At 35.0% G+C, this 17101-nt stretch overlaps 1 long non-coding RNA gene across 3 annotated transcripts in view; it reads left to right on the top strand.

Moving 5' to 3' along the window:
- The window catches only part of LOC139358892 (uncharacterized), a 79521-nt gene extending 76977 nt beyond the window's left edge, over nucleotides 1-2544 (top strand). For all 3 annotated transcript variants that reach the window (XR_011614394.1, XR_011614396.1, XR_011614395.1), the window contains 2 exons: nucleotides 1530-1951; nucleotides 2234-2544. This is a non-coding gene — a long non-coding RNA (uncharacterized lncRNA). The remainder of the gene's footprint in view (nucleotides 1-1529; nucleotides 1952-2233) is intronic.
- Nucleotides 2545-17101: the final 14557 nt, after the last annotated feature.

The raw sequence follows: 17101 nt of genomic DNA on the forward strand, positions 1-17101 counted from the left end.
AGTCACTATCACATTAAATCTTGCACATTTTGAGGAAAATAGGATTTTTTTCACTATGCATAAGTGTTTTATCACAAAGAACATAAAAACACATATAAACAGGGTTAACATTTTTTTTCTTGATAATCCAGGAAAGACTATGTTCTAGTATGAGCCAAGTTTTAACAAAACATTTTATCTTTTTTTCATAATATAGATGACCCCTTTGTAATACAACTTTCTACTTTGATGATGTCAAAGAAAAATTGTATCAATATTACACAGGCAAGGAACATTTTATTCAAGAGGACAGATGAGAACTCAATTTGAACTCAACTACAATGGAATAAAGGCTGGAGGATTTTAAAAGTTGGTGAAGGAGGTGGGGGAGTGGGGGGGATCATAAGCTGTTTTTGCTAGTAGGTGTTCCCAAAGGAAAAATAAACTAGCCCATATCTTTATCACAAGAATGGTATGCCCGCTGAAGTTAGGCTCCTACACTCCTACAAAGACTGGGAGATAGGAGTGCTATCATTCTTGATAGTTACATTTCAAGAAGATGGCTCCCAGATCCTGCAGAAAGAAATTCCTGGGTTTAAATACTAGTGAGAGACTTTTAAATAGATTTACATACATCTCAAAGGAACAGATAATGAATTTATGATTACAAGTTTTCCAAAAAAATGTTCTAAGAAAAGGGAACTCAGAGATTAGAAATAGGAAAAAGCCTGTCTAGAGTTCAGTCAAGCTGAGAGGAACATTAAGGCTGCCTTGAATCTAAAAATATTCTATTTCTGCAGTAGACAATATAGTAGTGACTAACCACTTGTGGATACTGAGGTCATGAAATGTGGGTATTATGACTGAGTCATTGAACATTTCCTTGTATTTCAATCTAGTTGAGGTAAATTTAAATTAATTAGTAATAAGTAGCTAGTGGCTGGGCAATACATACACATGGCATGTACTATATATATACATGGAAACATAATCAACGGTTATTTTGAACAAAAGTAAAATCTTAAGTTAAAAATGAAACATAATTGATATAGAAAGCATCTGCCTTTACATTTAGGATAGCTTATGTACTAATTTGCATTGCTACACTTTATTAGTTATTTGTTGTCATGTGATTTCACTTATGATGAATAATCAAAAGATTCATTAAACACACCCTGACTTATTAATTTGCAAATATTTGCTTTCAATTATTCATTTTCCACACACCCAAAGGGTACCAGTGCATGAGGAAATTCCATGAGAGAGAAAAGTAAATAAACTTCCATATTTTGCATTTCTGCCTTGGTTACAACATCATTCCACATTCAGTGCTGGAGCTGCACAGCACTCTATTTCAAAACCAACCTTTCTATAAAAAAGGAGTCTATCTATTGTTTATCACACTTTTTTTCTGAATTAATGATATGGGTAAATACCCAGTCCCAGAATTTTTTACCCATTGCTTAATCCAGTTTTGTTGCAGGAGATATAAATTTCCAGCAGAAATTACTCTGCATTCTCATTCTTTCTTTTCTCTTCCTTTTGTTTAGGAGAGATATATACCGCTATCCCAAGGTAAACCTGTGTACCACTGTTAGCATCCCCTTTCATAGCTGTGTTGCCAGGACCTGGATTTGCCATCAATTCCTCTCCCACCTGTAATGTCAACTGCTCTTTCCACTGACTCCTACTTCCAACCCAAGCCTAAAATCAAATTGACGTTTTTCCCAGCCAGGAATGACAGAAACCAACAGTGGCAGCAACAACAACTAAAAAAACAACAGACACTCTCATGGTTAAGGAAGTTGCTCCAATTTTCATGTGTTGAAATACATATAAATGCATGTAAGAATTATAAATACATATAAGACTTAAGGACAGTCTACATTCCCAGAATCTTTTATCAAACATCTTCTAGAAAAAGCAAACAAGCAAAACAAAACAAAACCAAGTTTTACTTACAGATACAAAGGTAAAAATCCTAAGAAACAAAAAAGAAAGACAGAGGGGAGAGAGAGAGAGAGAGAAAAGAAAGAAGAAAAGAAAGAAAGAAAAGAGAGGGAAGGGGGGAGGGGAGGCGAAAGGAGTAGGAGAGGGGAGGGGAAAGGGGTAGAGGGGAGGAGAGGGGAAGAAGGGGAGGGGAGGAGAGGGGAAGGAAATACCAAAAGCTTATTGTAATATTCTCAAGTAGAGTGTATAGCAAAAATGAAAGAATGCTTTATCATTTATTAATGTAATTCATTATTTTATTAAGGAAGGAAAATACGTGAGAAGTTAGAACTTCATCCTAAAAGACAGTACAACCTGGAGAAGAAAAGCTCAAAGTGTAGAATCAGATAATAGAAGTTTAGAACTTGACTTTACCACATCCTTTCTGTGTCACCCAGGCCACATTTTCTAACTTCTCTGTACCTATTTCCTTTTCTGTGAAATTGGAATAGCAATATTGCCTCAGAGTTGTTTAGAAGACAAAATGTTCTTTAAAATTTACAGCATTTTATTGAGTATCTGACCCATGATAAATCCTCAATACACATTAAATAGTATTAATGTTATATTACTTAATGTATGCATGAATGTATTTTCTTTCTACTTCAGCGTCAAGCTCCTCTGGTCCTTCCTTACTCACTTCCCTACTACTATCGTGGACAACCTCATTCATTCCCAAAAGATTGCTTTTCAGATTTGACCAGCAAATCTTTGTTACAGCCTAGATCTCTATAAAGTTTCAGTCTCATCTGTGTTCCCAACTGCCTATTAGTATAACAACTAGGTTGTCTTTCCAAAAATCAATACATCAAATCTAAGATAACTACCACTGTCTGCCCTTCCTTCATTAACACCATTTCAGCTTGTTACTTAGGCATTCTCTACCTTGGTTAAAGCAATCATGGTCCTGTCTCTCAAATTAAAAATCTCAGAAATACTTTTTTTTTCTCCCTTACCAAAATAATACTGCTGTTGTTCATATAAAATAGACAGAATGGATAAACAATAACCTAGGACAGTCTTTGGCACTTTCCTGGGAACCAAGAGCAAGCATTGGTTACTTAATAATGACTGAAGGAGTATAACAAGAAGTCACCAATGAAATGTGCATTTGTTCACCTGTCACCTTCTTTTCATTTCATTTTTCATCCTATGGTTTGAATCAGACTCTATAAACTCCTTCCCAGGGTGTACAATTTGCCTCTGATTTTCCAGCTTCCCAATTAATCTTTCATTGCTTAAAATATGCAATGGGATTTATTTAAAATAGTTTATGCTTTAAAACTTTTTAGTAGGTTATCGAGGCCTTCAAAATCATTATCTACCATATTTTTCTCTCTTCTGTCTCTTGATTTTGATGTACTCATTTTACTTTCTGATGACTCCCAAACTGATACAACAGTTTGTTTCCAAACAACTCAGGACATTTCTCACACCTTGGCTCTACATTCACTGGTCTCCATTTCCTGAATAGCTTTCTCCCTTTTCCCATATGTATAAATACTGATTTTACCTTCCTTGAGGCCCAGATAAAGTGTTATCCCCGCTATAAAAATACATCTTTCCTCCTCAAACTAAATATATTTTTGCACTAAAATTAATTTCTCCCTCTATATTCCAAAAGCATATGTCTTATAAAATTATCAATGTTTTAATTCTTTTATTGTTTCCTAGTAGAGAGATAACTCTTATCAAATGTGTATTTTTTTTAAATCTGTACATCGACATAATTAATATGACTTGCCTTCACTGATCCTTAAGTAAATAACTAATATTTTGAAATTTGTGCATCATTCAGGAAAACATACTATTTAATGTTATTATTCACTTTTGAAAACAATATACAGTCTCCAGTAAAAAATTTTATTTATTTCTTAACTTTAATGTGAAGATCAAGATTAAAAAACAAAATATTAACATACCTATATACCTATGCATTTAATAACTTAACTATAATTCAATATATTATAACTAATTATAAGAGATTTAAAAAATTTTATCAGACACTCAAGTATTAAATTTTCATACTCATTCTACTCTTTCTAGTAAGCTCTAGCATTTTAGGGGTTGGGCTGCCATCTGGTGGAAATTTTAAGTCTTAACTAAAAAATCCATCTTTTGGTGTAGCTTACTCATTTATGTTTTGTTTTGTTTTGTTTGTTGTTTTTTGCTTTTTTTTTTTTTTTTGAGACAGAGCCTCACTCTGTCTCCCAGGCTGGAGTGCAGTGGCCGGATCTCAGCTCACTGCAAGCTCCGCCTCCCGGGTTTACGCCATTCTCCTGCCTCAGCCGCCCCAGTACCTGGGACTACAGGCGCCCGCCACCTCGCCCGGCTAGTTTTTTGTATTTTTTAGTAGAGACGGAGTTTCACCGGATTAGCCAGGATGGTCTCGATCTCCTGACCTTGTGATCCGTCTGTCTCGGCCTCCCAAAGTGCTGGGATTACATTATGTTGTTATTATAAGCATGTTAATAAACATTGTGGTTGCACAGGAGAAAATGTACTAAATTAAATTAATGAGCTGAAATCTAATAGAAAATAAAATCAAACATACTTAAATTAGACAAGTATGCATTTCTGCTTGCCTTAACCATCCATTTGTACCACAATAAATTTAATATTGTGAATATAAAGAAGGCCATAAAAACTCAACAAATAGACAAACAGGCAATTGGTTACTGTGTGAACACAATTAAGATTTTTTTAACCCTAAGTTATAAACCAAGATTTGCTTTTACTGTCATGCAATTACAAAACCTCTACGTAAGATTCAAAAGGAACCACAGGTAGTCATGAAAAAATACACTGGGAACAGATTACGTTCTATTTCATTTCTGATTACCCAATTGCACATTCATTTCTCAATTATTTTTTCTTGAAATACCTTGTTTGGTGCAGTAATACCTTGCCGTTTATTTACTGTACTTAATGAAATACAACTAGAGTAGATAAACTCAGAACCAAATGTAAAAATGAGTACTCAGATATGAAATAGAATATTGTCAAATATTGTTTTAGTAAGACTCATATACAACCATTTCAAAACTGATTATACCTAAAAATTTTAAATGAAATTGTTGAAGATAACTCTTGGTTGGTAGAGTCGATATGTTAATATTCTAGAGTGCAGATCACATCCTTAGTTTAATTATTGACACCAACTCACAGGAGATGCATTTTTATCTAATGAGGGTGTTATTCTTGTTGGATATATTTTATTTACAAAAAATTAAAATTTAATCTCACCATAATAGGATGTTTGCCTAGACATGCTAGGCTTGACAGAGATTATTTATGATTCTGAAAATGTAACTAAATTGCACAAAGCCCTTGAGGAACCTAAAAGCAGAATGTGTTAGAGAAATGAGGGATACATTGTGAAGCAAGAAAGCTCAAGAGCAGTTCCAGTTCTGTTCTTAATTAACAGTATGGTTTAAATAATAATAATAAAATAATCATAATCATAAGCCACATTGTAAAGCAGTTTTCATATCACATATTGTTGAATCCTCACAACAATGAGACAATAAGCGTTCCTTTACTATTAGTTTTGTAGCAACCACAAAACAGGTTCAGAGATACAAAATAACTTTGCCAAGTGCAAACAGCTAGTACATGCCACAGATGGAACGTTCAGCCAGACTACTGGGATTCGGCTTGCTCATTGAAAAACAATATTCTGTGAATCCTATTTAGGATTTTAGTTTCCTATTCAGGTGAATCATAATAGGTTTACTTTATTACAGAACCAATTAGTATTTTAAAATTACTTAATCTGTATTTGTTTTGTTAGGATTTAACATATATAAAAAATGATACATAAAAATGTATGTGCCTGGAAAAAATAAGGTACAACAAAGAGCCATGGCTATAACTATAATCAGTATTCAAGAAGCCTCCACCAATTCATCTGTAAATATGAAACCTCTCTGCAGCTGACCTGGGTGTAAACTTTACACTAAAATTTATGATAATTATCTCCTTTTTTTTTTTTTTTTTTTTGAGACAGAGTCTCGCTCTGTTACCCAGGCTGGAGTGCAATGATGTGATCTCGGCTCACTGCAACATCTGTCTCCCAGGTTCAAGCAATTCTCCCTCAGCCTCCTGAGTAGCTGGAATTACAGGCGCCCACCACCACACCCGGCTAACTTTTTGTATTTTTTGTAGAGACAGGGCTTCACTATTCTGGCCAGGCTGGTCTCGAACTCCTGACCTCGTGATCCACCCACCTCAGCCTCCCAATATCGCCTTTTCAACAAACGTTATACACCTTTGTATTCATCCTTAAAGTTAATTTTGTTTTGTCTGTTATGCTTATTAATGGTAATATATGTTTTTATTTGACATCTTGTTTCAGTCAAAAGGTTTGTGAAAATTGTCTTAGATAATTTTAGATATTAGAGATGCCATTTATTTTTATTGCTCTATGGTAATTCATTGTATCAATAAGAAATATTTATTTTGTAATTGATAGACATAGGATTTTCTTCTAGTTTAAGTCTATTATGATAAAATCCAGTGGGATTTCTGTGTGACAAGTTATGTACATCTTCCAAATTAGTATACAATTATATCCTAATTACCAAAATGATTGTACCAACTTATTCTCTTATCCACACTTCACAATGAAATTTTTTGTTTCATTTTTTGCCACTCTCATGGTGGTTTTAATTTGTTTCGCTTTTATGCTTACAAGGTTGAACACACCTTTTCATAGAATTATAGAATACATAATCCACTTTTGTACTCATTTAAAAATACTATGCTATGTATTTCTCTTACCCATTTATAGCAATTCTAAACATATTTGGAATGCAGATTGTTTCCAAGCAAAGTAAAGAATAAAGCGTGTTCTGGGGAAAATAGAAACGAATATAGGCTGGGTGCAGTGGCTCACGCCTGTGATCACAGCACTTTGGGAGGCCGAGGCAGGTGGACCTCCTGAGGTCAGGAGTTCGAGACAGTCTGGTCAACATGGTGAAACCTTGTCTATACTAAAAATATAAAAATTAGCCTGGGGTGGTGGCGCATGCCTGTAATCCCAGCTACTCGGGAGACTGAGGCAGGCGAATCGCTTCAACCCTGGAGGCAGAGGTTGCAGTGACCCGAGATTGCGCCATTGCAATGTGGTCTGGGCGACGAGTGAAATTCCGCCCCAAAAATAAATAAATACATAAATACATAAATACATAAATAATGCAAGAAGCTAAGGGGCAAGGGAATGGGTACCGGAAAGATGGCAATTCACTGTAAGATGATCACCACGGCAATGACAAAGTATTTAGTAAAAACCTCACCATAATACATACACGCATGTATGTGTGTGCATGCAAGTATAATGCCAGGTTCATAAGGAACAACAGGTAGCAATGTAGGAACAGCTGGCAACAGGTTACATTCTATTTCATTCTGATTGCCCATGTCCACGTTCATATCTGAGTTATTTCTTCTTGAAATATCTTGTTTGATGTAGTAATAGCTTGCAGTTTACTGTACTTAATGAAATATCACTAAAGTAGATGAACTCAGAGACAAATGTACAAGTGAATAATCAGAAATGAAATAGAATATTGTCAAAAAGCTCAGAGACCTAAAAAATTTTCAACCACAATATAATATGAAATATTATTAAGATGTACTTTGATAACAAGGGAGGATCAAAGTCGACCTTTCTATAAGGATCAATTCAAGGGTATTAACAATCTTTCTATTGTTAATACTTTTGAATGGATTATGGTAGAGCTCAACAGATTTTTTCAATTGGAATAAAAATGATTCAGGAAATGATACTAAAGGTGCACATTGACCTCAAAGTCTGATAGTCTCATGGTTTCTGCAAGTAAGTTGAGAAAGAAAAAGAAGTTTTGGAGCACAAAAAAGCAGAGGAATGTTGCAAGACATTTGTTTTTAAACAAACAAAAAAACAAAAACTGAAATGAATGTTTATTGGCACATAAAACTAAGTAAAATAGAATAAAAAAAACCTACCATGTATATAGAGAGGAAAGCTACCATTATAACCAGAACTCTGGATATAAATATCTCCATTTCTATAACATTGTTTGAGTTAACGGTCTACAAATAGGAGGTAAACAACAAACGCCTAAGCTCTTAAGGAGGGCACATTGTTCACTTCAGATATGACAAAGAAAGTAGTGGAAAAAGAAGATCCTTCCCTTCCCTCCTCTACTTTTCTCCCCTCTCTTCCCCTTGCCTCCCCTCCCCTCTCCTCTTCTCCCCTCTCATCCCCTCCCCTGCCTTCCCCTTCTTTCCCCTCCTCTTCCCTTATATAGAAATAAAGACCATAGAGAACATTAGATTTAGGAATTTATCCCAGAGAGAAGATCTGGATCTCTAACAAAGAGTATGACCCAAACACTATCATAAAATAGGTCACCTTTAATTCCGACTAGAGTTACAGAATTGCTATTAACCATAAATTCTTTTATTCTCTCATTAATCTTCTTTTTGAAAGAGTATTTCAGTTTCATTGTCCGGATTCCTCCAATTCTACTTGGTGTATGTGGGGATAATTTCTTTCCCCATTCACTTCCATGTCTTTGGCTCTAGGGTTGGGACACTATCACTGGATAAAACATTTACAGTATATTTTGCCTGGATGAAGAATCCTAACCATAATATCTAGTGAACAGACAGACCAACTGTGATAAGGATCCAAGTTGTTCAACCAATCTTTCCAGTTTTATTCTTTGCAGAAACATGGTAGGCATTTTTGAAGTTTTCTTTATTAAGGAAGTTTTGTGATGTTTTCTGTCTCCATATGACTTGCTTTAGCCAATGTGGTATAATCGGGAGTGATATGGCTCACTTTGGGCCCAAATCATTAAAAGCCAGTTAATAATTCACCGCTTGCACTTCCCACAGTTCTGGTGATCACACATGCTCATGTCAACAAGCCTCCATTATCTCACATCCCTGAGTAACTCTTTGGGCAGATTGATCTAATAATCTACATAGGACATGTACTTGAAATGCAAACTTTCCATTTGTCAAACAAGCAAAATTTTGAAGTTGTTTTATACTGCAGAATTACTGACCCCACTGTGACTGTCAGAATAACAACATGTGTTTTCATTTGTTTCTGTAATAACTGTGCTACCCTATCTGATATCTTCTGAATAAAAGGATATCTAAACACCTGGACTCTGTCATCATCTTTCCTTCCAAATGTCATGTTATTGTTTCTGTATTTTAAATCTCTCTCTTTTAAATATACTGTTTTTAATAGTCAAGGCTTATTAACCATTACCCATCTGTCCCACTCTTATTTTTATTCTCTAATCTACCTCAGAACTTTTATTGGAAATTTCTTTCCACCTGCCCAAATATTGAATACTAAGTTTGGATTTGTAGGTGGTAGGTATGGCGTAGACTAGACTATCTTTACATAAAGTGAAATTAAGCCTGGATTAAGTTTTATGATATATTCAGGTTGCTTCTATTGAGCATCAAAAATAATTATTTGATTCTGTCACTAAAAAAAGGAAAAATGTGTCCAAACATTTTGTCTTACCTCGTACAAACCAACAATTTATTAGTTTATTTATTCTTTCTAAAATTTGGTTTACAGAAAGATAAATACAGTTTCAGGAAAGTATTTGAAAGGGTTAGAGAATAATTTTTACTTATTACTTTCACTAGGGATGTAAGACCACTTTGAATCAAGCAGGGACTTGCAAAATGTGTTCTGAAGGTTAGACCAATCCGGTTGAGAAGGACGTTTTGATTTATTAATCAAATATGAATCAAATAGCTGGCTGATTGTGGATTAATGATTTAAAGTAATACTTCTTTTAATTATGATCATAAATGACCTTAAAGAAGTTCTACGGGGCCAATTATTACCACATATTATGAGGAAGTAAACAAATTTGCCGCTAAATTTTTCTCCAGTGAAGTGAGTTGTACCGTAGTTTATCTTATTATTTGATATTTACAACCCAACTGTTGATGGTTACCAATGAACTTTTACTACTTCTGTGTTTTATGGTTACTGAAAGAAATACAATTTAATGATTGAATGAAATGTGTAGCCAGTAGTTAAATCACAGTCACACATTTAAATAGTTATTTATAAAGATACACATTTAGGATGCAAATGAATTCCAAAGTTTACTCATTTTCTAAAGAATTTATCTTTTTTTACTGGTTGCGGGTGAAGATTAGTGTATTAATAATTTTCTACCTATTTTTTTTCCTCTAGAAGTTACAATGTATCTTCAAAATTTTTCAAGTTTATCTTGCTTATATTCTCAGGATCAACTCTAAGTCACTTTTTCCTATCATCATTTCCAAAGTTTCCATTATGTTTTTAAAGTACATCATCTTTTCCTTATACTCTCTGGGATAATTTTGACTTTCCTAATTGATTCAAGTATAACATAATAACACATGTAAAACACTGGACTGTAATGTAAATGAAATAATGTATAGAAAGAAAATGAAAATTTCTGTTTTGAAATTCTCAATAGTTGACTTTTTTTTTTCCAGTGGATAAATTAAAATTTACTTATGAGGACGAATCACATTATCTTTTTATTAGAGGGTAAAACCTATTAAGCTCAAAAACTAGTAAAGGATTTCTGTGTTTATGCAAACATAAAATGGAAATCATAGACTAGAATATGAATGGAGAACTTCCATGAGAGGCCAAGCTGTCCAGATGAATAATGTGAGAATTGTCTGTTTGTGATGTTAGTTGCATTTTTACAGATTCTCTTAAATTTAACAAAAGTTGAACCTACAAGCAGAGATGAACAAATAAAATTCTTATTTTGTTCTCTTCTCTTTGGTCCAATGCCTGGCACTGGAAAGGCTGAATTCCAAATTAAGGGGAATAATCAATACAACTATCTCTGGAAGAAAACAGGTTGGCGGTTCTAACAAGGTAGCAGGTAAGGAAGTAAGCAAAGTTGCCCACATTAGAAGATCTCTGGTGGAGTGTCAATTAAGAATTTCCGGCCGGGCGCGGTGGCTCAAGCCTGTAATCCCAGCACTTTGGGAGGCCGAGATGGGCGGATCACGAGGTCAGGAGATCGAGACCATCCTGGCTAACACGGTGAAACCCCGTCTCTATTAAAAAATACAAAAAAAACTAGCCGGGCGAGGTGGCGGCGCCTGTAGTCCCAGCTACTCGGGAGGCTGAGGCAGGAGAATGGCGGGAACCCGGGAGGCGGAGCTTGCAGTGAGCTGAGATCCGGCCACTGCACTCCAGCACGGGCGGCAGAGCGAGACTCCGTCTCAAAAAAAAAAAAAAAAAAAAGAATTTCCAGTATTGGCGGGGCGCGGTGGCTCACGCCTGTAATCCCAGCACTTTGGGAGGCCGAGACGGGCGGATCACGAGGTCAGGAGATCGAGACCATCCTGGCTAACACGGTGAAACCCCGTCTCTACTAAAAAATACAAAAAACTAGCCGGGCGAGGTGGCGGTTGCCTATAGTCCCAGCTACTCGGGAGGCTGAGGCAGGAGAATGGCGTGAACCCGGGAGGCGGAGCTTGCAGTGAGCTGAGATCCGGCCACCGCACTCCAGCCTGGGTGACAGAGCGAGACTCCGTCTCAAAAAAAAAAAAAAAAAAAAGAATTTCCAGTATTATTTAATATGCCATATAAAAATTTCAGTGTCTGAATTGTGCTTTGCATATGTTGACCAGAGATCTTTATTACATTTTGTTAAACGCCATAACTTTAATTTTTGTGTACTTTAAGTTACCGAAATACACATTTGCTTCAAAATGGCATAGTTTACCATAGGAGAGGGAGAAACTAGTTAATAAATGACCAAGAGATATTTGCAGAAACTTAAAAATTATTTGGGATTTGTCAGAAATGTTGGCAAACTATACACATAATTAAAAGTCAAGATATTGTTGTGGGACATTACTTAGTGTCTTCTGAATGCTAGGAAATTTGGAAACACTTTATGTAATGAGTGATCTATTTTCAAACACTAATACCCTGACTAATTTGTAACATCTTAGGCAAACTCCTCCTTTGCTTACCATTCCCACTGATTTATTTATCATCCTTCACACGAAAACTTCTACAAACAGTTGTCCCCATGTACCCCGAACTTCCTCTTTGCCTCATTCCCTCATGGCCTACTTCAATCTGGCAGCATTTTACTAAATTTTTAAATCAACTCATTAATAACATCTGAGGCTGAAATTATTGGACACTTTCCTGCCTCATTCTATTTGAATACTCTTAACATTCACTCGTTACTATTCCTTTCCTCTCCACAAACTTCTCTCCATTTTCCTACCTATTTTCTACTCTGTTTTCATAAAAATTCAGAGCTGTGGGCCTCAATCTACTATGGAAAACTTTCCATTATCCAATTTTTACATAATGAATACCTCAGACTTTTTCTTCCTTTATCCTACTATATACTGTCTCCCTAGTTAATTTGATTTTATATCATTAGTTTGCCCTTATAATCATTGCATTCCCCTCCAATAACATATCTAATAATTCAATATTCCTGTTTTTACTACATACTAAATATTCCTGAAGTCTTTTCTTTATCTAAACAGCCACTTACTTAACTCAGCTTGAGTCCCTATAACTATCTATTCTTCCAGAAAGGAAGGCTTCCCACAATTACTCCACCTCCAGACCAATTGAATTTCTATGCACACCCAAAGTGTTCTTAAAAAGACTCAGATCATGTCACTTCTAAACTTGAAACCCTGCAGCAATTTTCTGTTTTAAGCCTCAAGTCTAAAATCATTAACCTGTTCTGTAAGGTGCTAACTGCCTCATGTCAACTTCTCAGCTTTTTCTGTTTCATTCTCAGAATTCTGAAAGAGGCTGCTGTCACAATGGTATATTTCTATCCCCTCAAATGTACCAGGCTCTTTTCTTTCTGCTTCAGGTCTTTCATGCTTGCTCTTTCCTTAGCCAGGGATACTTTTTGATTCTGAGTCCACTTTAAATATGTTATTTCAACCAATATATCCTGGGCCTATTTCCGTATTCTTTTCTAGAGAAAATGTCAGAATTATACCCAAATTTATCTAAATAATTTTATGTTGCTGTCAATCTTCTTCATTAAATTGAAAAGTCATAAAAGCAAGGATCATTTCTCACTTTTTCACCACGCTAACACCACACTTTGCAGATAGTTGACTTAAAATTCATATTTCATTAAGTGAATGAATTTATGAATAGTAGAACAAAAATCACAAATATAAGGCAGATAGTGAAGTACATTTTGAATGTTTAACATTTAGTTCATGCTAAGAAACATTCATGCTAAGAAAAATATTAATAATTTTAAAGGTAATAACGGCTTACATTGATTGTACAGTCATTAAGAGTCAGGCAATCTTCCGATAACACAGCATATTTTAAATCACTCAATTTATTGGTAACTTTCTAGCTCAATTCTCCAAAATTCACCACATTTTTCACCCTTATTTCCCTAACTACATTTTCACTTTCCTTTTACCTCTGTAAGGCATGACTGTGTTAATTTTCTCAGTTAAGTGTCATCTAATACAAATAGATAAACAATGTATTAGAGCTCCATTTTCTCTGTCACATGAAAGAGTGTGATGGATATTTCTTTTAGTTAAAATCCGTAAGTGTTTGTAATAGTGCTGTGAATACAGTGGATGCTCAGTAAATAGCAGGCTGGTAAAAAGAATGAGGAGGTATTCCTCATTAAAATAACTAGAATTCAATCAGCATTGTTTAACATCCCCAACAATTTGTTTCTGGAAGCTTAAAATAAGAGTGTAACTGTGATTACAAAAACAAAAACTTATTTTAGTCAAGACATTATTCACTTTTGAGTAGTTTAAATTTGATATTAGAAATCAATGAAAATGGCTACTGAGAAAAAGATATGGGTCAGACTGTTACAGTAAAACATCTTGGTATATTAAAAATGTATGATGTCAGTAGGGCTTCTATTTCAAGGCTGTGGGAAAGCATTTACCAAATCTAAAAGTAAGAATGAAGGGGCCTTTTGGAAAGGCTTAAGAAAATAACAATGTATAGTCTGAAAACTGGATCTTCTAAGAAGATTCTCTGATGGAACAATAGAAAGCTAGAAAGAAGGTTTGCAAATCATTTCTTGGCTCCATGTCTCAGGCTACCTGTGACAAACTCAATGATCGCAGTCTGATTGTGTGGCAAGTGAACATTTGGTATGATTATAGAATGGTTTTAACGAAGGAAAACTAGTGTGTAAAGTGTGAAGAGGTTTAGCACTTCAGGTCCCTTTGGTCTAATAAAATATATAATGTAATTTAAAATGCATTGTTCCTAGAATTAATTGCACAGTAATACTTGGAGTCAAGAAACATGTAACATTCTTGGAAATATGACCTAGGTTATGACTCAATAAATAGTTTAGATGATTGTGCTCTCTGTTGCATGAATGAAGCCATAAAATCTCAACTTTAAATATAATTATGATAACAATCATTTTGTTAATATACTGTAGTTGATTACCTAGTGAATTACATTCATTGTAGATCAAAATACATGCTCAGCATAGGAATGTCTTCTAGCTGAAATAATGACATTTTAACAAAAAGACTTCAGAAATGGTCAACTGAAAGGCTTTATATATATATATATGTATGTAATATATAGATACACATATATTAAATATATAAAATGTATGTGTACATATACATATATATATTTGGGAGATGGTCTGGCTCTGTAGCCCAGGCTGGAGTGCAGTGGCATGATCTTGACTCACTACAACCTCTGCCTCCGGGGTTTGAGTCATCCTATCACCTCAGCCTCCAAAGTAGTGGGGACTACAGTTGTACATGTGCAGCTAGTTTTTGTATTTTTTGCACAGACAGGGATTCTCCATGTTGTCTAGGTTGTTCTCTAATTCCTGAGCTCAAAGTATTTGCCTGCCTTGGCCTCCCAAAGTGCTGCGACTATACGAGTGAGCCACTAGGCCCAGACAAAAGGCTTTATATGTTTTACATAAAGGCCGTCAGATTTAAAATACATCATTTCACACTATGCACACTTGGAAGCATTTGGAAGAATTCTCAAAATTGGTCTTCTTAGTTTTCCTGTTTCCTTAGATAATCTGTGTAGGACTATCTGAAAGGACTTACTTTAAAGACTCTTAAAAGTATTCCTTATTTGAATGAAAGTTAACAACAAATATTTGCCTATTTTATGCCATAGTAATAACAAATCTTTCCAACTTACATATATACCAATATCAGACAGGTTAAAATACATATGATTATTTAAAGTATTTATTTCAATATAATTTATTTTATTAAAGTGTGGTTTATTATGTATAATGGATAATAATTATATTTGAATACATAAGTTGGCTTAGAAAATTACCAAAATCCAAAACAGTCAAACTTTTTTTACATTGGGGTACCTGATTTAGGTAAAAACAAAACTAAAACAAAATCTGCTGTGCCATTTAAGGTAGTTAGAAAACATTCTGTGCCATTTAGGGCACAGCCAAAACTATATCCCCAAAGTCTTCAATCTCTGTTACACTGCCTATATTCAAACCAGGGAATTTAAAATTATCTTGGGTTCCACTAAGACGTATTCACTTTCTATTGTTTTGTAGCAAATTGCTGAAAATTAAGTGGCTTAAATAATTTTTGTAGGTTAGAAGTCCTTGTAGGCTCAACTAGGTTCTCTGTGAGAGTCTCACAAGAGCAAAATCAAGGTGTTGGCTCAGCTGAACTCTTATGTTGAGACTCTGGGGGAAGAACTCACTTCCAGCTCATTTAGGTTGTCTGTATAATCTATTTCCTGCAGTTGGAAAACTTCAGTCCCTTTTGCTAGTTAACTATCTGCAGACATCTCTGTCAGCCTCTAATGCCATTCTCAAGTTTTCATATACCATAAAAGAAAAATTACATGACTAGTGAAAAATACAAGAGTGAATTTATTCAGGACTATTGGAACAGTGGAAAGAGATTATTAAACTATGCGAGAAGGATTGAATTTAACTCTACTGAAGCAAAAGGCAGGAAGATTTTTAAATGCTGGAGTGAGTTAATGGAAAACTACTGGAAGATGTTAGTGGAGATGTTGGTCAATGTGATTAGGCAATCTGTGTTTGCCTATTGTCACTTACTGAAGTTGGGCTCCTACCCTCCCACAAGGACTTGGAGGAAAGGATGCTATCTCTTTCTCCTTATACGAGTAAATGTCAAAGGAATGACTCCCAGATCATTGATAAAGAAACTCTTGTGTTATAGAAGATTCACATTTCAATAGAGCAGATAAATCTCTGTTACACACCCTATATTCAAATTTTCTAAAATAAATGCTTTAAGAAAATGGAAGTCAGGGGCCTATAGTCAGAAGGAAACTTTATATACGGTCAAGTTGAGGGGAACATTTTTAAGGTCTACGTTGCCCCCTCCACTTTCAAAGCCAGCAATTGTGCTTTGAATCATTCTCATGCTTTGAATATCTCTGCCACCATCTGGAGAAAACTCTACTCATGAAGGGCTCCTGTGATTAGGTTAACCCCACCTAGATAAGCTCTCTTTGCCACATAATGTACCACACTCACAGGAATGACATTCATATTTAGAGGAATGACATTCCTCTAAATGACAGAATGACATTCATACCACCTGCAATCGAAGGGGTTGAGAATCAAAGGTGAATTATCGGAATCATTTTGAGAATTCTTCCTACTAAATGAAGCATACAGTTTCTTCTTACATTATAATCTCTAGAAGCCAAGTTCAATTACTATTCAAAGTGTCACATTTTGAAGAAGAAAGTAAAAGAAGGGCTCTACTGTTCACAGGGCAGTTATTTCTTTATGAGTAGGGACATACAGTGGATTCAGTGTGCTCAGTGATGAGTAATTGTAAAGACATCCCAACTAGTTTCCTTTTTGTCTTTCCTTTTCATCTTTCTGTTTTCAGAGCCATGTGAAGAACAAGTGGGCTTGAAAACAGAGAGATGAGAAGAAAAGACAAAAAGGAATGCTTTATTTTTAAATCCTGAGTTATAATTTGTGCTACTCCAATAACTTTTTCTGGAATCACAAGCAATCTGACACTTCTTTTGGATACCAGGAATTATCAAAGAAGTCAGCCCATCTGCATAAATTCACAAAGATCCTATGACTGATAGTTA

This window comes from Macaca nemestrina, chromosome 15 (assembly GCF_043159975.1).
Source record: "Macaca nemestrina isolate mMacNem1 chromosome 15, mMacNem.hap1, whole genome shotgun sequence".
NCBI lineage: Eukaryota > Metazoa > Chordata > Mammalia > Primates > Cercopithecidae > Macaca > Macaca nemestrina.